Genomic DNA, 25,919 nt, shown 5'->3' with positions numbered 1-25,919 from the left:
AAGTTAGTCTCACCAGAATTCCCACTGGTGCTTCAATTTTACTGCATCTTTAATAGCATGATGGAGTCAAAATGCATGATATCGGTTTAGTATATGAATTTGTCCAACTCATAATACTTGGCTGTATTACTAAACTGACCTTTTCTCTCTACAATTCTTCCTCAGATTGAAATTATCAACTCATCTTACATTGTCAGCATTTAGTTACCCTAGATGAAAGCAGTCAACAGTGAAGAACATCTGAGCGTGTGCCTAGAAAACAGCTGTCTGTGCGCAGGCCAAGCCCTCAGAACCAGCTGCTTCATAGAAGTGTCCTCAAAAGTTCTTTAACATTAACCTGTTAACTGTTGTTGAAACTCCCACCAATTGCTCAGAAACTACAGCTCTCTTTGGATGTTCCCTCCACACATATAGCTAATATGCAGGACGGCACAACAGCACTGCCTGGCTCTGTTCTCCACATCACTTACCCTTACCATGTACTGAATGCAACACAAGCACAGAGTTCCCAACAGTACGCATATTTTGACTGCACTCAAAATGTGGATATCTAGAGGTGGGGGAGAAGGTATGAGCAGTGTCAGGGGTAGTGTCAAAATAACATGACCCTGCTCCTTGTCAACTTGATAAGCCCTAAGTGTGGGTGGCAATATCTAAAGACAGGTTAGGTTAACATTTTAAATGTGTATAGGGACTGGCCTGACTGTAACACAACCTACTGATATTCAGCTAGTCAGGCTTCAAAGGGTGACCTTTGCCACTGTTACCAGAATTTATGGAAAGGTTGGGGGGGTTGCCCCTCCAGCGGACACCATACACCCCTCCCAACTACCAAAACCAACACAATCACTCCTGCAAATGTCCCCACAAAACACTCCATCACACAGTTTTTTCCTATCTCTTTTCAAAGGACGTCCGTTGCACATTACCAAATGCATCTATGTACTGGCTCAATTGGAAAACTTTAGAAAGTCATATGAAATCACCCCAGTATCAGATTTGCGCCATTCCAACTTTGTTCTGATCAGGAAGGAAATGGTTACCAAGGAGGGAGCCTGGGACAGGGGGAGCCATAATCCCTGAAGCCTGAGACCACATACTCAGCAGCCTCTTGCATGGGAGATAATTGCTGGCATCCTGGCCCTGAGTGCCAGACAGGTAGCCATTCCAGAGATAATAGTAAACCCAACCTCAATTGTTTAGGATCTTGATCAAGACAAAGGGGTGTGATTAACTGGACCGGGAGAAAAAAAACATGTACATACTCACCTTTTGTTTTAATTAATGGGTGTGAGGTGGAGGTCAAGGGAGGGATGGGGACAAACCTGATGCTCAGGTTTGTTCCAGAAGACCCCTCCCAGATTATGACATAGCTGTGATGTATATATGATGTACGTATTATGCTTCACTAAGGGTGTTGTGGGTAAAAAGGGAAACTTATATAAAAAAGGAGCTATGCTTTGTTCTGAGCTCCTTTCTGCTTCTTCCATGTGGTAGTTGGAAGTCCTGTTGCAACAGTTCCTTGAATAAAGATCATAACCACCCTACAATCGAATCAGAAAGAATGCTAAATAAAGAGTGGACATTGCATAACCTCCACACAAGCTTTGTGCAAGCAAATCAGACCCAATTTCTCAATAGCCAGGTCATTCTGGATTTCCTGCAAGTGGTAATAATGGGAGCACACAGCAATATCAGTATGTATTTACCAATATTTCACGGAGAGGTTATCTATGACTATGGCTGATCTGGTCACAAAGCAGAAGCCTTTATGTATGTGATTAATTTAAAAGTTTTACAGTAAAATAGTCAATATGTTTTGTATGGGATGCAATGTAACCCCATCATCTCCAATATTTTACGGTCAGAACTGAAATGCAGACTTAAAAAAAAAAATCTGGCCTCCTTAAGCTACATTCCAAAGTAGCCAAAAGAAGATAGTAAGGAATGCCTTTGACCATTTTTCCTACTGAAATTAGTTTTTCTGATGGCACTTCTTAGGTCATATTATTAAACCATTTAGTAGGCAGAGCAGTAATATCTAACAGGTTGTTAAAGTAGCCTCTGAAAAGATGGCAGCTGAAAATGCATAATAGATTTCTCATAGTCTAATCACTTGCCGTATTTATTTTGCAACTTTCACAAGCTGATATTTTGTTATAAATTGTTAGCTAATTAATATAGCAGAACATAAAACTGTTGCAGGGTCAAGCTACTCACATTACACTGTTTGATTGCAGCCCTACACATTTACTGGCCAAACAACAACAGCAAATATTTTCAGTGACGTTCGAATATGAGCTTATGTATTTATTGACTGACAAATCTATAGCCACACAAAATTCCTCACACATTAGTTACAATGAAGAGTACCCATCCACTTATTAAAGTGCAAAACTAAAATATTTAACTTTTGTGTTAGATAATGAGCAAGTTAATTGTATTTCTCACGAATATAAAATGTGTAATTACTGCTAATCTGCCTCATTTAAACTAAATTTTAATTATATAATTGCTGGGGAAAAAATTCTAATTTATGTAATGTATTAATGATACACAGTGGAGATAAACTGGCATTAGCAGAAACTTAGCATAGTCAATAACGAACAAAATTTAAAATGAATAAATTAGCTGTGCAACAAGCTAACAAAGTCATTCACACTGAAACCTGTGCAAACAAATGCAAAAAGAAGAAGGTGTCTCTCTAAGTACTGAGACCTGGTCCACAATGAATACTTAACCAGCACATAGGAATCAGTGCTGGACTACACCATTGCACCCTCTCTTTCTCTGCATCTCAATCTTGCGCATGAATTTCCTATCTCCTCTACTCAGGTTTTACTGTTACATGAAAGTCACTTGTCCATGTTAACATTAAGTCAGGGCCTCGCCGGCAGCACACATTTAAAGCAGTATAATACCACTTTCAATGTCCATGCTCCCCCCCCCCAATAAATTCAAACTAGAAATAGTTGCAAGTCCAATCTAGACTACATAAGGAGTGCCACTTTTTAAAAATGGCAAATGCAGCTATGGGTAGGATAGAAAGAGCACTAAGGGTGAATGCTGTGCCTCATGGGAAAAATGGCACCTCTGTGGTCCTGATCCAACCCCCTCCACACCATGCGGCTTTAAACATAAAAAATGGCACACTAAAGAGACCCAGGCACAAATTTCTTGATATCTCCTCTAGTTGTTCCTTGCACTTAACCCTTTAACATAAAAATTACTGTAATATAAACTTCAGGCATTTGGAGGCAGATTAGATTATGAATCAATGTAGTGTTTCCATTGTTCTTTGCAGCACTGCTCCCGTACATTTAACACTTTTGCCCTTTTCATTCTATGTACAATCCTATAAATCCAAACTGAGGGGCCTGGAGTCTGACAACTTCTGGAGGGCCACCAGTTCCCCACCCCTGCCACAAACCAAGAGTGAACTCATTTTCTTAGCATGGATTCTTCTGTTGCCAAACCAGCACCACCCACCCACTAGGAAGGACCCTCAGGAGGCTTGGTGGAACACCAAGGTTTGCAGAAGTACATTAACAAAAGCCTATGGGGAATTATTTTTAAAAAGACACCAAATTGAGACTGAGCATGCTCAATGGGCAGAGAATGCTGAGCAGTTTTGTTGTTGTTGGGTTTTTTGCGGGGGGGGTGGAGAGGACAAAATATCATGGGGGAGGGGAGGCATAATATGGAATTTCCTGGACAAGGGCATGACCTGGATTTAGAACAGGGGCATTCCATACTGCAACATTTTGTTGCAGGTGCCACCTGTGAAATCCTGGCAATGACTGTCCTTGTAACTATCAACAGAGGTGTCATGTGATTGTATTTTCAGTTCCATTAACAGAGTAGCCCAGAGTTAAAGCTGAAATCCTAACCACTCTTGCTAAGGAATAGACCCTACTGAACTCAGTAGGGCCCAATTCTGAGAAAACATGTATTGATTCAAATATTTCTGCACTGCCTTTCATATGCAATATACAAATTAATGTACAAAAACCAGAAAGTACAGCAGAATTACAGTTTGGAATAGCATGGCCATGGCTAGGGCAATGGCAAATAACATGGACTGGGCTATAAATTACATTTTTAAAAAGCAGGAGAGAGGCATTTAAGGAACTCTTGATATTGAAATCAATGGCTCTGAAAGGTGTTTAGCTTTGGCTAGACTGTGCCTGCCTTTTCAAGTGCAAGGGGCCAGTGATATATACACCACATCCACAGCTCTCCAACATTTCACTCACCTCTGTAACATCAGTAATTCCTCTGCAAGTGAAAATGTAAGTGTTCAAAAACCAAATAGCTTTGTGAGCCCCTTGAAATGTAGAGATGCAAGTATGCAGCTGTGACATATTGAACTATACAAGAGACATACCAATCCAGGACACTGCTATTTTCTTCAGGGTCACCCTTTCCCCTTATTTGCAGATATCACACAAATTCTCAAGTAAGAAACCTGACAGACTTTACAAAGCAGCTGATAAAACCTGACAGGGACAAGAATTATACAATGGTTTGGCTGTGTTTTTAAGAAAAGGCTCAGATGTTTTGCATGCAGCTCTAATGGAAAACGTTGAAGGTTTTCCCATCTACTTGCCATAATTTTGTTCATGCTCCGATACTGCTCTGCCCTCTGCTGGCCACTATGTGGACTTGCAAAAAAGTAAAGAATCTGCAAAAAGCAGTGAATTTATTGATATCGAGGCTAAAAATTAGTATCCAAAATGACTAGCTGAAAAATGGTAGACCTTAAACAGTACTATAAGACCTGGTTTTAAAACTATGTTAAAATTCTTACAGGTCAAATAAAGCTTAAGTGTGTATGTTTATAGATCATCTTTATATGTACAAAAACACCACAATCTACGTGGATTTTACATACATGATTGCAGCTTTAGGCGAATTTTACGTGGGTGAGTGTAGCTTTATGCGGACTGCCAACCAAATAGAAATGGGGTAGGAAACCCTTGCTTACTGGGCTCTACTTTTAACCAAGCCATGCTGCAGAAACATTTGCACTACTTCACTGCTCATGGAGCTCAAGACCTGCTCATTATTGTGTTGTACGCCCTTGCCTTTCATTATTTAAACTTGCCCTGACTTTGGGTCTTAGCTCTGCACACGGTGGAAGTTTCTGCTGCTGAATTTGAAGTGCCAGTAATACAACTGAATGCTACTGTCTACTTTCTCCAACCTAGCAATGTGTGATGCTAAATTAAAGGTATTGGACTGCATGAGACAATGCTGTCACTGGAGACATTTCATTTCAGGCACTCTCCCCCACCTCTTGCTCTGTCTGTAAACAGCATGACAACTCTGTGCCATATCAGCTGTAATTAAATATCATGTTCATTTCCTCAAAAGGGCCCCAGATGTTAGGAACTGATGAGAAGGAATTAAATTATTCAAAAAGCTATAATCTATATTGTATAGCAGGGGTCAGCAATTTTTTTCAGCAGGGGGCTGGTCCACTGTCCCTCAGACCTTGTGGGGGGCTGGACTATATTTTGAAGGGGGACGAATTCCTATTCCCCGTAAATAACCCAGAGATGCATTTTAAATAAAAGCACACATTCTACTCATGTAAAAGCACCAAGCAGGCCCCACAAATAACCCAGAGATACATTTTAAATAAAAGGACACATTCTACTCATGTAAAAACAGGCTGCTTCCCGGACTGTCTGCAGGTCGGATTTAGAAGGCGATTGGGCCGGATCCTGCCCCTGGGCCTTAGTTTGCCTATCATATGCCGTATAGGAAGAAAAATAAGCTTCATAGCAGAACAAACAGAAATGACAACTTCAGAATATGCCACTTCTGCTCCTTGCTCTTGACTAACAAAAAATCAGCAGTGATCTAATCAAATGACCAGTGATGCAACATCTTATTTCAAGACTGATAATTTACTGCCCCCAGTCTTAAGAAAATAGACAGCTGTGTTACACCAGGTTGGACCATTCATCCACCTAGCTTGGTCAGCAGTATTGCCTATGCTGACTGGTAGTGGCTTTCCAGGTTTTCAAGACAATCTTACCTGGAGATGTCAAGATTTGAACTTGGGGCCTTCTACATGCAGAGAGTGATGGGCTATGCCACCAAGCCACAGCCTCTTCTTTTGCTTGTGTGTATATTCCTTCTGCTACCTTTCCCCAGAAAGAGTGATAGGGAATGAAGTTATAGGCAGCTTCAACAGCAGGGCTGAAGAGAAGTAAAAGCCATGTGTGGTTGGAAGAAGCTTCTTAGAAGCTCTCCTTCACAAGTCATTCTAAGCAGGTGCTCTCACAAGTGGCACAGGAGAAAAGATCATGGATGCTATTTCTCTTGACAATGTGGGAGTTACAGAATGAGTGGGACGCCCCACTTCCAAATATCACAGGACTGGCTTAGCCTCCCCCCCCCTTTGTTCTGTTTTGTTTTTACTTTAGAGCTTTCCCCATGATAACCCACACTTTGAAGCTGAATTGGAGCAAACGACAATCTGTGGAAAACCCGAATCGCACAGAGCTTCGAAGTGCAGATAGGGACGTGGGTGGCGCTGTGGGTCAAACCAGAATGCCTAGGGCTTGCGATCAGAAGGTCAGCGGTTCGAATCCCCGTGACGGGGTGAGCTCCCGTTGCTCGGTCCCTGCTCCTGCCAACCTAGCAGTTCAAAAGCATGTCAAAGTGCAAGTAGATAAATAGGTACCGCTCCAGCGGGAAGGTAAACGGCATTTCTGTGCGCTGCTCTGGTTCGCCAGAAGCGGCTTAGTCATGCTGGCCACATGACCCGGAAGCTGTACGCCGGCTCCCTCGGCCAATAAAGCGAGATGAGTGCCGCAACCCCAGAGTTGGCCACGACTGGACCTAATGGTCTGGGGTCCCTTTACCTTTAAAGTGCAGACCTGTGTATGGAAAAAGCGGGGCAAACCGTAAGTGTGGATAAACCCGGAGTGAAGTCATATTGAGCACTAAGAAGTTCCAAAAGTGACCTTTTCTACTCTCCTTGCATCTCTGCCAATATATGGATGACAAGATCATTTTGAATGATTAAATAAGAATGCACTTGCATTTCGTGATGTAGCCCACAATATAGTTGAGAAGTACAGGGGAATCCGAGAAGCATCGCCATTGCCTGGAAAGCATGACACCACACATGATGTTGAGCTGAGAAGGGGAAAGAGTCGGTGGATCACCAGAGGCAGTGTTTCTACACTGTTTGCAAGGAAGGCACCTGTCCATTGTTCTGAGTGATGACTGACTATATTGATATGAATCTTTTTGAACCTAAGTGAAGTGTGCCTCCTGAAAATCTATCTAGAAAGAAAAACACCACCTTGTGCCCCAGATATTAAAACTCTAGGAAATGCTGTACTATTATGTTCCCTTATTAGACTGGCTCTTGTACATTATTGTCATGTATGCCTCAGCTAGGGTTCATGTTTTAAATAGTGCCATTCCACAAGCAGCCTATGACAATGTGCTTGGATGTGTTGAAAGAACAGAAGATTTCCATACAACATTACTGAGCACACATCCATCCACATTTATGTCACACCTGGTTTCCGTCATAGCCTAGGTGACAAGCATAGCAATGAAAGGTTTGATACAACTGGGAGTTTCATAGCCTATAGAATGACCAATATTTCACACCTAGGTTGCAGGAAAACTATTATAAAATGGATATTGACAGAGACGGATTGTCGACGCTGTAATATAATCTCATGGCTTTGATGATCTCAAACCTCTTGAGCATCATTTCACAGTTTATGGTACAGTATCATCACAATCCCTCAGAAGAATTACAGCTTTCTAACTAATCTCTCCCTATCGGTTACATGATATGGAAGCCATGAAGCTCAAATACAAAGAGGCTATAGTATGAATGATTGCACTCAGGTCTCTTCCCCCCACCCAACAATATTTGTAAGTCTGGGAGTGATAAATGGCACATGAGTTATAAACGAGCAACAAGGTCAGAGCAACTGAAAGCAGGGAGTTCAAAGAAGTGCCACCATTTTAGAGAGTTCAAGAAGAGGCCACAGACTGACATTGTTCAATTATTCTTGAGGGGGAGGCACAAAATAATAAAAGACAGCAAGCTGATGAACAATAATGGCTTGTCACTGATAAACACTGCACAAATTAGGATCACTTCACTCATGATTATATTTTTCCTGCAAAGGTAAAATAAAGGAAAACACCCCCACATTTGTACATTATCATTAGTGATTATTGCATAGATCAGCTTTACCCCACATAAACTGGTTTGGGACTTCCTCCAGCTCAGAGTATACACACAATCAACACATGTGCAGAATTTTCACACATGAGGGTGCACATGAGACTTTTCCTCCCTGCCCCACTGTCTACTCTTACAAAGGAAAGCCTATATGTGAAGAGGCCTTTAGAATTACTTTGATGAACAGAACCATGATAACTGTCATGTTTAATGACTTTGGGGCAGAAAAATGAATGCTTTTCTTAACAACATGCTATTTGTTATTCTCTGTTTTCAGTTGCTTGATTTGCACACCACACCAAGCCAAAATATGAGTTAGCACAACTGTGCAAGCTCTAGGAAAGGAGATAACAACAATTTTGCTCTCCCTCCAGTTCTGTGTGTTGCTTACCATGCCATCCAAACCTGGGATCCTGGTTTAACTCTCATGGACAAACTGTGAGCCATAAACCATAGGAAAAGTCATATTACATAAACCATAGTTACAGCCAGTTAGGATGGATTAAAAAGCCTCCCTAAACAGTTGACACAATTGAAACACAAAGTAATTTAAAATAATACATTTCACACTGTAGAGGAGTAGTAGCAGTAATAATAATAATAATAATAATAATAATAATAATTTCATTTTCTATACCCCACCCATCTGGCTGGATTTCCCCATCCACTCTGGGTGGCTTACAGAATATATAAAACATAATAAAATCTAAAACTCAATATAATCCACACCTGCTAAAATTCCAGAGCTAATGTTAATATCAATAATTATCAATGCCTAAATTTAACACAGAGTAAGCCATGCTTAAGCCCATCAAAATTGATTCAGAGTAGAAAGGTGAGTGCAAAAGCCCTATACACATATTATGCACACATTAAATGAGTTCTTTTGTAGCAAAGGTTTCTTGATCAAGTGTTGCATTAATGTATTTTTAATATAAGCCCTTGATAAAGGCAAGCATGCCAAAATGCATCGGGCATATTTACCAAAAAAAAAAAAAAAAGGTAATGGGGATGACATAGAGGTGGCAGGCTCCACTCTCTGCCTGTGTGTTTTCTTCAGAACATTTGTAAATAGTTCTCTGATGGACAACTGAGCACATGTTGGGATGGAGCCTGTTGACATCATGTTGCACCACCAGTCTGTGCACATTCCTCAAATATATAAGAAACTGTATACATAGAGCTATTTTAAACTATTCAGTTCTCATAAATTTAACATAAACTTTTAGGACAATCTACACTCTTAGCAGCATATGCAAATTTTGAAAGCTTCTGCTCCTTCACTGAAAGATGGGTGAAGGGACAATTAGCACAGGACAAGATACAGGCATGGGCACCCGCAGAAATTTTTCCTGGGAGACAGAGAGCCAAAGTAAATATTTGAATTATGTCAACAAATATACGTAACTAGCATGAGAGATGGACCATAAAGAAGGCTGATCGCTGAAGAATTGATGCTTTTGAATTATGGTGCTGGAGGAGACTCTTGAGAGTCCCATGGACTGCAAGAAGATCTAACCTATCCATTCTGGTTTGTTTTTTTAAAATGATATTTATTCAAGATTTTCATCAATACATAAACAAAGACAAAAAAGACAAAAAGAAAAATACAGCAAAAAAGAAAAAGAAAAACCAAAAATAGAAAAAGGAAAAATACAGAACTCAAATTACAACTTTTCATTTGCTTATTTCTTGGACTTCCTCCCCCCTCCCTTTTTGTATTCTAATTTAACTCATTATTCCAGCAAATTCTTCCCCTGTTTCTCAATTTTAATTTAAATAATTAGTCTTCACAATCTATCTTATTTATTAATTCAACATAATCTTTCCCTCTTTTAATTTAATCTGTTATTCAATTTACCTTAATCTCTTTAATCTTATCTTATCTTAAAAATCTTAAAATTTCCAAGTTTACGTCATATTCATTCATATCTCCTTAAGTCATTTCTGCTAAAGCCAATTTAGTTCCTTTCCGGCATATTCCCTGGTGTTTCATTAATGTTACACTAATTCCAAAATTAACAAAAGAATTTCCCTTAATATCTCTAATTTTTATCCAACGTCCCTTCTTCCTGGTTTCGGGTCATGTCAGTCCTCACAGTCCATAACATCCAGTCCATCAATCTGGTGTCCTTATATCCGAGGCCCTTAAGTCTCTTCTAGGCCCCTTCTGCACAATTTCTTGTCCTTGTTTGTGCTTACGCACTTCTTTGTCTATTGTTGATTTCTTGGGACGTGGGTCTCCGGAGTTTTCCATCCAGTAACAGTTTCCATTTTCCTTTGTCAGACTGGCCCCTTCCCCCCAGTCCCACTCCCTGTCATCTTTGTAGTCCAAAAAATATTTATCCAAAAGATAGTTGTTCACCTGTTTCATAGTCCCACTAGAGTTAAGAACTTCATTTACTTCAAACACATCCCAGCACTCTCCAAGTTCAATCTTCCAACGCAATAACGTTTGTTCCTGCAGGACTTTGAATCCCTCCATTTGTGTTAAAACAAAAAAAAAATTTCTTTCCAGTAGCACCTTAAAGACCAACTAAGTTAGTTCTTGGTATGAGCTTTCGTGTGCATGCACACTTCTTCAGATACACCCATGTGTGTAGCTGAAGAAGTGTGCATGCACACGAAAGCTCATACCAAGAACTAACTTAGTTGGTCTTTAAGGTGCTACTGGAAAGAAAAAAAAATTTTTGTTTTGACTATGGCAGACCAACACGGCTACCTATCTGTAACTGGTCCATTTGTGTTGTTTGAGAAAAAAATACTGCCTCTTCCTTCTTCATCTGGCCTTGGATTTGTCTTGTCAAGCCAGTTTCTTGAATTGGTTGTTGTATAACTTCTTTATCCTTGTTCCCTGTTAAGTCATATTCACTGGCCACAGCACTCATCAAATCCAATTTTTCATGCATCAGATTCATTTTCTCCTGCAGCTGCTGCAGCAAGGCATTTGTCATACCAAGGGCAGACACCAAACATTCCTTCCAACTCATTTCTGTTCAAGGTCAGACAGCAAATCCCACGATCCAAAGCTTGCAGCTGTAGATTCCAGATAAACAGCAACAGCAAACTGACAGGCTCCCTCTAGGGGATACAGTTTCTATTTGTGTCCACTTTTTTTAAAAAAAGTATCCAACAAAGAAAATTACTTTCAATTTCAAGTCCTTTCAATTTTCAAATACTTTGTTTCTTTAAAATACAGAAATGCAGAAGGTAGCGTTGAAGTTAATTTGTTTCTCTTCTCTTTTTTACCTATCTGTCAAAATACTCCAAAATGGACGTCACAAGCAATTTCTGTCCCGACACCCCGTCCCCAGGTTTGGGACGATGGAAACTTAGATTCCTTTACTCTCCTTCTGCAGGTTTAGACAGTCAAATCCCCCCCTTTTCCCCTGCTCCCAAGGGGGTTTTATTGGTTGTAGATGCAGGAAATTCCAAATTTAAAGCAGTTTTCCAGGCTATTAGGTTGCAAGATCTTTGCTTCAATCTATATACAAAAAGCGGAAGGCGGACTTCCTGTTTAAACCTTCCCGCTTGTGCCTAATTCAAAAGTTTTGCAAATTTCTTGATCCAATTCTCCGTTTTTACTCACGGGTACTTGATTTAGAGTCCGAATGTCATCAGGAAAAAGTCAGCGCTCTCCGGCGATGGCTGCGCGGCTTCCCTCCATGGAAATAGCGATCAGTTCGCAGCACCGCGCTGCTCACCCCACTTCACTCCGGAGCCCCAAAAAGGGGTTTCCTCGTCAGTAGGGGAGGCGCTCTTGGTGCTCTGCCGAACCCCACGTTCCCAGGCTTCTCCACCTGGAATTTCTAGCGGGCCCCCGCCTTCGCCGCGGCGGGAAGACCCAATTTCCACGGAGCCTGTTCCTCCGATTGGAGGAACTCCGCCATTCGTCGTTGGCGCTAACCCGGAAGTCCGTCCAAACCTATCCATTCTGAAGGAAATCAGCCCTGAGTGCTCACTGGAAGGACAGATCCTGAAGCTGAGGCTCAAATACTTTGGCCACCTCATGAGAAGAGAAGACTCCCTGGAAAAGACCCTGATGTTGGGAAAGATGGAGGGCACAAGGAGAAGGGGACGACAGAGGACGAGATGGTTGGACAGTGTTCTCGAAGCTACCAGCATGAGTTTGACCAAACTGTGGGAGGCAGTGGAAGACAGGAGTGCCTGGCATGCTCTGGTCCATGGGGTCACGAAGAGTCAGACATGACTAAATGACTAAACAACAACAACAGAGAACTGCTGTACCATTTGGTGTCGATCTGGTATTTGTGACAGATTGACAATGAGGCCTGGGTAGATCAGGCCTCAGAATAGGTAGTATTATAAGTTTCCACCTCCCTTATTTTTCAATGGATAGTCTGGTTCTTCAACCACAGATAGACCTGCTGTCCTAATTATGCCCTTCAGTTCTTTCCCTGGCTTCCTCCATCATGTAGTACTACTACAATCAGCTTTACATCCAAACACTGCATCTCCCGATCAAAAAGCGGGATGTGGGGGGGACCCAGGATAAACAGCACTGGCCAACCTGCCATACTCTAGTTCTCTGCTCCCTGTTTCAAAATGGGTATGACAATACTGGGTTACTTTGGAGGACTGGTGTGATCCATGCACAGCCCTCCTCCCTGTGATGCAGATATAATACAGGCATACCTCATTTTATTGTGCTTCAGTTTATTGTGCTTCACAGATATTGCTCCTTATAAGGACATGAGTACAGCTGCAGGCAACCTGGCCACACACACACACACAGAGAGAGAGAGAGAGAGAGAGAGAGTAGTGGAGCTAACTAGAGCTGCAACTTGTTTTTTCCCTTCCTGCCTCTGCAGCCATGGGGCACTAGCTTTATAGGCTACAGTATGGTGTAAACATAACTTTTATATGCACTGGAAAACCAAAAAGATTGTGTGACTCACTTTATTGCGATATTTGTTTCATTGTTGGTGGTCTGGAACCGAACCCACAATATCTCCTAGGTATGCCTGATGATGGAATTTATCTGTATTGGCAATAGCAGGGAAACTTTTACAAACTCAGGGCAGAGGAATCAATCACTTTTTTTGCTATGAAACAAGACTCCAGTTAAAAAAGATCACAAACTCCCATTTTTGCTGCTAATTTTCATTTTAGGGTATCTTTTGGCCAATCACAGCTACAATAAAACCCTGGATACATGAATTGTTTTCTCTGAAGCAGCAATCACTCTTCTACCACAGAAGATCAGTATAAAAGCCTTAAAAATGAACCAAGACATTTTATAGGCAATGGATGTTTCACTTTGGCCTGCTCTGTCTCTGATGGACTAGATCTGCTTTCCTAAGTGTCAGTCATTGCTATGACTTCATACACTGAGTAAAAAAACACTGAAAGTCAGGAAAAGGCTAGTCCGTAGCAAAGCAAATGAGCTGCACATTTTACCTCATATCTCAGGGAATCCATGTGCAGGTGGAGATGTGTGATTAACCCTTTCCCCACCTATTTTTCCTCTTGTCACCTGCAGATGCTTTTCATGGAGACAAGATCCTCAGGTTTGTGCATGCTGCATGAAGTTGCAAAAGGTGACTGGGAGGTTATTGCAGAGAGGAAGGGAAGGAAGAGTAAAGCAGCAATTATCAAGCCAGATATTGTCTAACTATTCTGACAGGTAGTAGCTCCCTGAAATATCAAACAGAGGTCTTCATATCAGCCGCTACATGATCATTTTAACAGGAGATGCTAGGGACTGAACCCGGGATCTTCGGCATGCAAAGCTTGTGGTCTTCCATTAGGCTACAGTTCCTCCTCTCTTCGAGTTAAAGGTTTGGCTAGAGTTAACCAGGAATTCTTCTCATTACTGTTCACTGTCTTCCTAAGAAGCTGAGAGCATGCTGAATTTCTCAAATGAAAGACTTTGAACTTTACATAGCACTGAAAGATCCTTTTAAAACTATTTCTCATTTCAGAAGAATAAATCTCACTTATTCCTGCCTGAGATGACTGCCGCTTGCAAACCTTGTACCACTAACATTTGTCCTCCTAATCGTAACATTTTAAAATAAGATGTATATTAGCAGTTGGCTCAGTTCTGGATCACAGAAGCAGCTATTCCACTGAACCGTAACTCACATTATGATAAGCCCTTCTAACATTTTGAAGGGCCTGTTTCATGAGTTCAAGTGTATTTTTAAAATGCCCAAATTTTAAAATTACATTTCCAGAATAGTCCATCCAGTTTAAGGAATACAGCTTACAGGTCACAAGACTGGGTGGACTTATTTTGCTCTACCAAAATTCCCATTCTGCTGCAGCACAGAACTCCAAATTATGCTGCAAAGATCCAGGAAAGCTTGGAACTTCAGGAAAGCTCCCCACATGCCAATTTCACACAAAAAACAAAGGGGTGGTGTTCCTGGCCTATTAAACTGCATATGGGGCCACTTGATTCAATGCACTCAGGCTTTCTGTTAGGGATGGAGTAGAATTTTGTCTGGTTCACATTTTTAGCAAACTGACCTAGAGTGATATCCAGTTAAGTCATACTTACACTTCTTGAATTGCGTGGCACAATTTTTTAATTTTCTTTTTCTTTTTAGGGGAGACATTTGTATCATTTCGTACCAAAACTGCAGAAGCTGACATAAACCACACCTGATTTGAACACATCTGAAACCGACACTAGAAATACACTGATTCACCCATCCCTAAGTGTATGTACATGTGTATTTATAGGTGTGTATACTTACACATACACACATGAACTCTCTTAGCACATAGAAACTAGGGATCAAGGAGAAGGGCCTACATTTCCCCCTAACATTTTGCACATAAGCACATGCATATGCCTAAAGATTGGCCTCCTGTTTTCCTTCAAAGGTGTCACCAACAATTCAGATCACATCCTGTCCCACAACATAAATAACTTTAAAACTGCCAGTGGTGAGATTAAAGCAAAACAACATTGAAATATTTACTCAGTGAAGTAGACACTCTCTGAAGATCTATGTTTTACACACAACCATTAAAAGTTGTACACATATTTGTGTCTCGTATTTACCTCCCTCTCTCTACCTTTTATACCGAAGCTACTAATGCATATTGTTGCACTCATGTTTATATGAAAGTCTACTTATCAGGACAGAGTTGTAGGAAAGGCACCAGATTCCATAATAAAAATGGGCACTATCAACTAAGTACAACTTCTGCAAAACATCTACACATTTAAATGGTGTTCACAATGAGGTTACAAATGAAAAGTAGTTTGGTTTCAAACTACTTAAGAATTTATTCAGTGTAATTCAGATAATAAACTGACCAGCTCCTGGATAGAAACTGAAACTATCCCAACTTTCCACTTCTCCAGTTTGTTAGGCAATATGTTCCATATAAAGCATAAGCATCAATATTATCTTCTCAAACAGAAATTGGAAAATAGGCAAAAAGCACCAGACAAGAATAGTTAAATGCTTAATAAAGGGCAGATATACATATAATTTGAAAAACAAACCTTATCCTCTCCTATTTAATAGTATATTGTCACCTTCCCCAATTGCTTATTGCCACTTAAACAAAAAGAAAGTGCAGTACTTTCACTGAAGAGATAATTTAAATTATCTCAACAATTACACATATTCACAAGATACGGTACATGCAGTGACCAGGCTATATTTTAAGGTACCTCAGATTAGAAAGTTTGTTGCATAGCCGGCTGAATTCTCTTTATAAAACCTTTTAAACTACACTTAAAGAGCACATATTACAACTCCACTTGAAAATTCCCTCAGAGAACTCTTACCTGTGAGCAGCAGCTGATTTAAACAACAATGTGAGAGCCTCTTCCCATTTCCCTTTTTAGGACAAATTTATTCCCCTTTCAGTTCAGTACCTCTATGTTCTCTGCTGACCTAATTTCGTCTGTGATAAATGCCAGAGTTCAACTGGAGTCACTTGAGCTGCTGCAAGAGAAGAATGGAAGTCAAAAATGAATGCACTCAACATTCCTCCTTGACAGATTGCTTGTCAAGAGGCTAAAAGCCTTGGAAAGCTATAGGTGAGGTAAAGCATTATAATAGCCATCCTTTAGATTAAATTGAATTCCAGTTTTCAACTAATTACTCCAGACTCCAATAATGAAGTTAAAGCTCATTGAAACTGAAAGGTTCAGCATTTTACTCAGGTCCCATGCATGCGGTATCAGACAGTAGCCTTTTAAATCACTAGGAAAAGATCCATGGAAGCAACAAAACCAATCAAGCATTCAGACTCGGTCTTGGGTCAGACCCTACTTAAGTGGCCCTTGTCAACAACCTGTGTCTAGAAGATGTGGAATAGGAGCATGACCTTGATAATTCTTCTGAATCTCTCAGTAGCCTTTGATACAACTGACCATCTGATTTTTACAGGACGGTTGGTAGTGGAGGACATTACTTTGTGACTGGATTCAGGTGGTATGGATACTACTCAGCCACACAGGAATCAACTTGTAGAATATAACAAGAATTCAGTCTTTTCCCCGGAAGAAGACTGCATGACCATGTATTTATTATTTTCATTTATTTATTCCATCTTTCACCTATCTTAGAAATCAAGAAGGCATCAGGTGATTTCCCATCCAGCCATTGACAAGACCCAGCACTTCTTAGCTTCAGCAAAGATATTGTGCCATGTTCCCTCAGATAATGTCCTAGTACACAAAGATGATGTCATCAGTATGCTGCTGGCATCCAGCTTTGTTTTGCTTTGTAATGTGACTGTGGTTTGGCACCAGTCCCTGAGTGTCAGTAGTCAGAGGAGCTCAGCCTACACTCGAGTAGGACCCTGGTAGAGACACATGCCCGAATGGCATGTTCTCTCCCTCCTGGTCGATTGTTCAGGAGCTTCAAAAGCCTTCTTCAGCCCGAACATCACAGCGACCAATGCCAACAGACATCGGCACGCTTAGGGATCTGCAGAGTTTGTGCATCATGCGTAACAGACCTCAGCAACTCAGCATTTTGCCTAATCTACTTTATTTACATATAAACACACACAAAGCACTGCAACATGGTTCCCTCTCTCTCTAGCATCAGACAGCAAAGAGAAAAAGGACAAAGGACAACAGTCCCACTTTATGGAACACAGTAACACAAACATCCTGTCTCCGTCACTTCCCACTTTGTGGAGTCAAAACATATACCGTCATGTGATAGACAACAATCCCATGACTGCAATCATGGAGCAGGAATTCTAACAAGTATCTACACACAGTTAGGGGTGCAGTATGAAGAATACATCAAAGCTAAATCCTGACATGGCAAACTGTTGGCAAAAAGATATCACCTGGTGTGAAGGGATATCTGTTCTTTACAGGGTCACAATCCCTTTCATCAAAGGATGAAAAGAAGCTTACTTAGCATAAAAGGCCCTTTACATAGGGAAGAATGCAAATGCGGAATAGGGAAATAAGTCCATTCAAGAGTAGTCCCATCCACCAACTGTGTGCAGCCCTCGGAAATGGGGCTTTCATGGTTACTCCCCTACTCTTTCCCTAGAGTGCAAGTGCACAGGTTGGTAGAAAATGGCTTGGTTCTATATCCATGTTTCAGGTGGCAATGAATGCAACATTTCTCAAAATAATAAAAATCACCAAATTATAAACTGACAAAGAAAAGACTGCATATGCAGCAAAATATTTCCATATCAAACTTGATAAAATCCCACACACTCTTAAAGGCAAATTTGTGGAGACTTTAAAATGTCAATATTTAACAAGACATATGAAACTTCACCTCCACTTTCATAAGTGCTCATTTCTAAAGAAAATCAATATTTAAATGTATTACAGAGCAATAAAACATTGGCAGTGAGACTGCAAACAGTTATTAAAATGGGCATATCCATTAAACTGTGGGTAGAGTCATGTAATAAAGATATTTTTGAATTAAAGTATGTTGCAGTAAATCATTTCCTTCTTTTAAGTTGTAGAAGCTAGATTAATGCTTATCTGTTTAATGCTTACTAGCTCTTACAGTGCTTTGGAGTTTCAAAAGCTCCAAACATACCAGTGAAATTAGAAAATCTTTGAGCAATGGGTAAAATTTACCTAAGTTTTTTACACTCTAAGAATAAAGACTCTAGGAATTTGTTAACATGATTGCATACCACACACTGCACCAGAACCCCCAATGCAGTGACATGATTCTGTAATTTTCATGCTAAAAGCCAATTTATATTAAAAGAAAACAGAACTGAAATAACTTCCTTCATTTTTCTGGCAACAAAAATCTTCCTAATACATGGGAAATATGGGAAAGATACTTTACAATGCTAATTGCAGGAATATACGACAGGATTTTTTAAAAAAAAAAGACTTAAAAAGAATTTTAAAGGAGTAAGGTAAAGGTAAAAGGAACCCCTGACCATTAGGTCCAGTTGTGACCGACTCTGGGGTTGCGGCGCTCATCTCGCTTTATTGGCCGAGGAAGCCGGCGTACAGCTTCCAGGTCATGTTGTAGCACCCTGCTTGTGGTTAATGCTTAGCTGGAATGAAATATTCAACGCAGCAATAGAGAAATTAAAATAATAATTTATTTGTCGGACAAATAAATAAGAGGCACAGTGGTATATGGTTACCAAGCTCTGGCCTGCCCTCCTGCCATTATGGCCAGCACCTATATTTCCTCAATCCAGCCCCCTTTCTCCTCCCTTTGGCTGCCTCTGTCCAATCAGCCTGGTTGAAATTCCTATTGGCTGTTTGCTAGAACCAATCATAAAAGATACACCTATTTCCTATTACCTTTTATGGGAGACAGAGAGCTATATTTTCTTCTATTTATAATTGGCAAATAAGTAGTCATATATCTTACATTTACCTCGACCAGGCACCTTAATTACCAGATAACCTTTGGCCCCTCTTGCCCTATTCCCTGCAAAACAGATGGCTAATGGTTCTAATTTTTATCTTAAACAGATATTTTGGGTTCACCTCCTCACGCACCATCTATGAAAGATCTCCTTCTTTGGAGGTCTTTAAGCAAAGGCTCGACAACCATATGTCAGGAGTGCTCTGATGGTGTTTCCTGCTCGGCAGGGGTTTGGACTCGATGGCCCTTGTGGTTTCTTCCAACTTTATGATTCTATGAAATAAGAATCTAACATTTCTAACTTTCGAAATCCTTTGCATAATTACATTTAAGCCAATATATTTCATAACATATATAGTTTTTTTAGAAGAAAGGGAACTTAGTAAAAGCTAAGCTAAATTCTAAATTCTAAAGATTCAAAGCAGTTTCAGAGAGCTGCTTTGCCTAGTCCAGTTGCTGTTTATTTGCCCTTTTAACCTTATGAAAATGTGGCTCGTCTCTAATGGGAGGCACAATAATTCTTACTATTTACCAACTCTTAATTGTGTTTTGCAACTTGATTATTCTATAATTTGTATGGTCAGTATGACCTTTTGCTCCTAGCCTGTGATTTCCTTTTACAACCCTGAGGCACTGCTATAGATCAGGGGGGCCCTTGATCAAGAAGATAACCAGCTGCCAGAGTATGGTTTCTGCCTGGCATGAGAGATACAAACATTTACAAATATATATATTTTTTAAGCTCATTTTAAAATACAAATCTTGATCAGATGCCTCAATGTAGCCAGCATGACTAAGCCGCTTCTGGCAAACCAGAGCAGCGCACGGAAACGCCGTTTACCTTCCCGCTGGAGCGGTACCTATTTATCTCCTTGCACTTTGACGTGCTTTCGAACTGCTAGGTTGGCAGGAGCGGGGACCGAGCAACAGGAGCTCACCCCGTCGCGGGGATTCGAACCGCCAACCTTCTGATCGGCAAGCCCTAGGCTCTGTGGTTTAACACACAGCACCACCCGCATCCCTTTTAAAGGAGTAGTAAACTTAATTTGAGCACCACTGCAATAAGACTCCCTCCCTCCACCTCTTCTTGGAGGTGGGGGGAGCCATGAATCTCAACTTGCTATCTTTGTGGCCAGGCAGCATCCAGCACCCTTGAGTAAGTGTTGTGGGCTCATGGGTACTGATACCTGTGTCAGATTGTGTCCACCTATCTGCCTGCCTCCTGACCTAGCCCCACCCAGTTTCTACCTTGAGCAGTGCAATGACCAATAGTGATGTTAAACACCACTGGATAGCTCAGCTGGTTAGAGCATGATCCTGATAATACCAAGGTCGCAGGTTCAATCCCCATATGAGACAACTGCATATTCTTGCATTGCAGGGTGCTGGACTAGATGGTCCTAAGGGTCCCTTCCAACTCTGAAATGATACCTGTTTTACAGCCAGCCATTGAAGATTACAGGACTGCTGCTGTCCAGCACAGGCATATTGGGATGCAGACACTGGTGGACCTGACAGATAGCATTTGGGGGGAGGGGGTCATCAATTTTGGAGCTAGCCATGTCTTTGACACCTCTCATGCAATAGGCATGAGGCACTGCTCTGATGGATTTGTGCTGTGAAGCGGTCTATAAGTTTAACAATTATGACAACTTCGTCTACTACTGCAGGAACTGGCATCCTGAGGTGGTTCTCATTCCAAGATACAGGAAAATAAAACTTTAGTGAGAAGTCTAAGTTTTGTTTTCTAAGTAAACTGAGTCAGTTTACACATTAAAATATTCATAAGTAAGTAAAATGATCAAGCAGGAAAGACCACATAAATTGACCCCTCCCACATGTTTAGGTTATTTAAATACCCCCCCCCAGCTGTATGAGGGCGACACAGAAGAGGGGCAACTCCTAACTTACTTAGAAATGTGTAAGGAGCCAATAACAAGTATGTGAGCATTTAATAGCAACTTCATAATTAATAGCCTTAAATAACTTACATTCTGAAGCCTGGTTTTTTGATGATTTATGATTGTTGTACTAGATATCATAGTATATATTTTTTACAAACTGGCATAAGAAACTCTGTAGGTCAACCCATGCTTTGACTCCTCACTTCTGTAACTCTGCATCTGATCCTTTATATACTCTTGCCAACAGTATTCACAATTATAGCTTGTTTTTTACACAAATATGCACATCACTTAAATTTGGGGATTTGCCCATATGCAGACTGGGCATTGGTTGCAGCCAATATAAATAATTATTAAAACAAACACACCCAGAACATTTTGAACAAATGACATAATTGGTAGCTGAATAAAAACAACTGAATTTTGGCACAATTTCTTTCATATAAAAAGACCCTCGAAAACTAATTTAACTAATATTACTATTTTCAGCTATACATACAATATGTATTACAGGATTTTATCAACATACTGACTAAGCATTTAACCTATCTTATAATTAAAATTAAAATTTATGGTTCCAATTAGAACTTTAAGCATAGTAATGATAAAGAATAAAAGAACAAACAAACCTGATGTCTGAGAGAGCTCTTTGGGGAAAACCACATGCACACACATCGAAGGACATGGAGCAATATTCTATTAAGCCTTCGCAGTCTGAGACAGCACCTCAAAGTAATACACTGCAAACCACTGCCATGTGGTAATGCTTAAAACATATTGACAGTCTTCTAAAGCTTTTTGCCTTCTCCTGTATATATCACACCATTGATTTCCCTCCCTCTTTTACTGAACAGGCATCACTTTATAAATGATGGGCACGAGATACCGTGGGAGTCAGAGTGAACATATTTCTGCTGAAGTTCAGATGTCAATGGCCCATAGGAAAAGTGGGTCAGGTGTTGGTTGTGTATTGTTTTCTGCTGTTTTACAAGTTAGCCCCTTCTCCTTTTTTGGGGTGGGGGATAGAATTAAGTTTATGATGGTGGGTAGATGGATCTCACAGGTGCAGCACTTTGCAAACTGCTCATTTCACCCTGTAAGCAAAGTCAAAAGAATGAAATGCCTTCCTACGTGTGCTTCATAAGTTACAGGGGGGCAGCGAACACAATTAAGCTTATTGGATGCTCATACAGCTTACTGGCCAGTCACTCCTGGGTAGCCTAGCTGTGGATGAGGATGAAATGGTCCCTTTGGCATCTTGCACAGCCTCTCTTCATTGTAACATACTAAGTGCTCCCAATGCATCCAGCTTAGTCAAGCAGCAAAATGTGGCCTAGAGGAACATTGATCTAGATTTCACAAGAACAACAATATATCACCTTTATGTGTACTGTGGAGAGTAGGCTGGTGACTAGGAGCGGCTGCCGGGACCATATAACACCGGTCCTAAAGGATTTTCAGTGGCTCCCAGTACCTTTCCAAGCACAATTCAAAGTGTTGGTGCTGACCTTTAAAGCCCTAAACGGCCTCAGCCTAGTATACCTGAAGGAGCGTCTCCACCCCCATCGTACTGCACGGACACAAATACATCTGAAGGCAGCCCTGTATCGGGAAGTTTTAAATGTTTGATATCTTATTTTTATATATATGTTGTAAGCTGAGTGTCTGGGGAAACCCAGCCAGATGGGTGGGGTATTATTATTATTAACAACAACTGTGGAGAAATCCTAATTTTTGAAGTTGCCTTAGCTTTTTCCACTTTACTTTCTCTGCCTCTTCTTTTGGTGCATTTTTCCATTGTTTCATACAAGTCTGTTTCATGAGCTCATTTTCCATTCTAAATTTCCATTCTAAATTTTGCACAGCAAGCTCTAGGGCTTTCACAGCTTTTATATATGCTGCCATTATTTTTCTCTTTCTTGTCAGACTAGGCCTATAACCCTATTGTTGTGGAGGGGGGGGGTAATATTAATAAAATCAATCCTCCTGACTGGGACTATCCCCTCACTCACCCAGTTTAAGATATTCCAACGTTCTTCAGCAGAGTTTCTTTTCTTTCAGCAAAGTAAGCGTCTCCCGTTATGTCAAAGAAAATTGTAACACAATAATATAGTGTCTGAGAGAAACTACAACAACATGAGACAAGAATGACAGTTGGTCTCTCTAACTGAACTTAACTGAACACCTGAAGAGAGGGGCCAATTCCAGAGCACAACATAAAATCCCCGCCCACCAGATGACAGACATTCTACTAATCAAATTAGGCCCCAGTGTTTTCCTTACAGATAAATCCTAATTTTTGAAGTTGTCTTAGTGGCCACTGGATGTCACTCTTGTTCCACAGTCCAATTTTTTTTAAAGCTTTCTCCCCCACCACAGTGAGGTAAATAGACAGTCACTCCCCAATCTTAGCAGTTCCAAATTCAGAAGCTCACATACTTGGTAGATAGCAACCATTAAGATAAATGAGATGAGATCCAAATGAATGTATGAGGATAGTCTATCCACAGTTAACATGGTTTGATTAAAGTTCATTCAAATGTGCATCTCCACCCATGACGTCACATGGGTTAACTTATTTATGAACTCATAGAATCATAGAATTGTAGAGCTCGAATAGTCCCCAAGGGTCATCTAGTCCAACCCCCTGCAATGCAGGAATCTCAGCTAAAGCATCCAGTGGTGGTGGATTGTCCTCAACACAGCACAACCCCCAGAGTCACAGACTGACTCTCCTTTTTGTAAAGCAGGATCTGAACAGATCTCAAAAATTGTCTAAACTGGGGAAGGGCAAGCAAGAATTTTTCACGCCTTATTATATTTTACAATTATGATTGTATAAATAAATGTCCTCTTGGTGGTTTTATTTTAAAACCGACTGTTCTAAAACACTTGGAACGGTTTAAAAACCACTTATAAAAGAGAAACCATCTTGGCTGTGAGTTCTGGAAGATCTTCTCCCTGCCTTGTAGGCCTTTGTCCACCTGGCCTAGGAAGGCTGGGCCCTGACTATAAAAGTTGAGGCTGCTAAACAGACACTTGACCTGGGATATTGTTGGGGGGTGTTGTTGTTGGGGGGGGGTGAGTGGCTTGTTGCTGTTTTTGGTATTTTTGTATGCTTCTTTTGTATGTTTATTATCATTTATGTGGAAATAGTTCAGTTTGGTTGTGTGCTTTATTTTTTATTTTAATTTTATACAAATAAAATGATGCATGTATGTATAAAGGTTTCAGCCTATAACCTTGAAGTGATAATCCAGTCCAGGCTTAATTTTTAAATGCCTTGAAGAAAAAATAAATTTTACTTTTGTTTTCCTTTGATGGCAAGGAAAACAAATAAAAGTTGGACATCATCCAGGACAGTCATCAAACTTTTCAAATGTAGGACTCACCTTTAGCTGCATCCTGCAACTTGGGATCCACTTTTCCTTTTTTATAACTGTATGTCGATCCTTCTTCCATTTCACCTCTTTCCCCCTTATCTTCCACTTCCTTCTCTCGAAATGCTTAAAAGGTGGAGATATTGCTGGTGCAATCCAACTTCAACTGGGTTCCAGCTCACTTGTTGAGAGAGCAGCCCAAGACACTGATCAGCCCAGAATTTAAAGACTAATTGTAAATGCTCTGCTTCTCGCTACATGTTTTAGCCTCCCATTTAAAAGGGATATAGAGCAGTCTCCTACCATGTCATTTTTAGCTGGTGAGGCTCATCATAATTTGATTATCCTGACTTCTTAAGTGCATTTGCTCATTTTGGGGAGTAAATTGTTTCTTAGGATATGACTTCTGAAAACGTCTCCTCAGTTTTTGAAGCATGGGCTCTCTTTAGATTGGAGAGTAATATCAAATCAATACTGCCACACAAAGGGCTAATTCAATTTTATTATCAACTCTCTAATGTTGTGGTCTCTGGGGGGCATAACAGTATAGGAAGAAATTAGCTGTGCTTAATTCAGAGAAAAGAGTAAAATAAAACTATATATATATATATATATATATATATATATATATATATATATAATTATTTGTGTTGCTTGTATGTATGTTTAGGGTAAACTTTTCTGGAAAATGTTTTAATTGTTGCCAGCTGAGAACTAGAACCAGCTGATATTAATAAAGTGGTGCTGCAGTCTTGTCTTCCTTTCTCCAACTGCTGCCACATAATGTCTCACCATCAAATGCCAGATGAAATCTCAGAGAAATGTTGAGGTTTTAGTTTAGGTGCGGGTTTCTTTAAGCTTCAGTTTCTCGGCAGCAATGGGCTTGCTTTGCGGGAGAGCGGGGAATAACCTTGCTGAGAGAAGATGGCTCCCTCCATCTCCATTTTGTTCTTGTATCTTGAGAACTAGCCCTTTTGCCCTTCAACCTTGTACCTTGTAAGGAAAAAGGGGGAGAGGCTACTGCCATTTCTCTTCATGTAACACAGCAATGAAATTTTAGAGGGTCTCTAGATGCTACCAAAGAAGAGAGACACCAGCTTTTTAGGAAGATAGCCAGTTGTTGGAACTATTCTGGCTGTTGAACTATTGAGGCCCAAATGTATTCTTACACTTAATCCCAGAATTCTGTGACCTTTCCCCATACTTCACTAGTACGCAGAGGGTCCCCCCTGAAATATTAACTCTGATCAGCAATATTGCTTGCTTATTCTTCTCAAAAAACAATAGTCCTCATTAATGCTATTCAGTGCTATTTTTCTAGAAAAAGAGGTGCCGGAAATCACTTGTTCTCTTATAACAGCAATGGCGCCCACCTGAGAAGTGCTAGAACTGAGTTCCAGCAATTTCAGGCTGGGGAAAAAAAGGCCTGGTGCTATTCAACTCATCTCATGCACATAGATGGAACGGGGACCTTCTTGCTTCAGGAGGAGCAAGGCCTAGATGAAATATCCTTCCCCTGTGTGCCTGCTCTGCCTCTGTGAGGCACTGAAAAGAAAAGGCAGGCCTGAGCACACTGCTGCTAATA

At 40.5% G+C, this 25,919-nt stretch overlaps 1 long non-coding RNA gene across 4 annotated transcripts in view; it reads right to left on the bottom strand.

The window, feature by feature from the left end:
* Positions 1–24,874, bottom strand: part of LOC128412928 (uncharacterized) — a 230,748-nt gene extending 205,874 nt beyond the window's left edge. The window contains exons 1-2 of one of the 4 annotated variants that reach the window (XR_008330193.1): positions 22,967–23,405; positions 16,005–16,164 (exon numbers count right to left, since the gene is read on the bottom strand). This is a non-coding gene — a long non-coding RNA (uncharacterized LOC128412928). Of the gene's footprint in view, positions 1–16,004; positions 16,165–22,085; positions 22,180–22,966; positions 23,406–24,346 lie in introns of those variants that run through there. The other 3 variants (XR_008330194.1, XR_008330196.1, XR_008330195.1) reach the window with 3 other exon arrangements.
* Between the last annotated feature and the right edge of the window lie 1,045 nt (positions 24,875–25,919).

Source organism: Podarcis raffonei, chromosome 4 (assembly GCF_027172205.1).
Source record: "Podarcis raffonei isolate rPodRaf1 chromosome 4, rPodRaf1.pri, whole genome shotgun sequence".
Lineage (NCBI taxonomy): Eukaryota > Metazoa > Chordata > Lepidosauria > Squamata > Lacertidae > Podarcis > Podarcis raffonei.
This window is presented reverse-complemented; position numbering and strand designations above follow the sequence as displayed.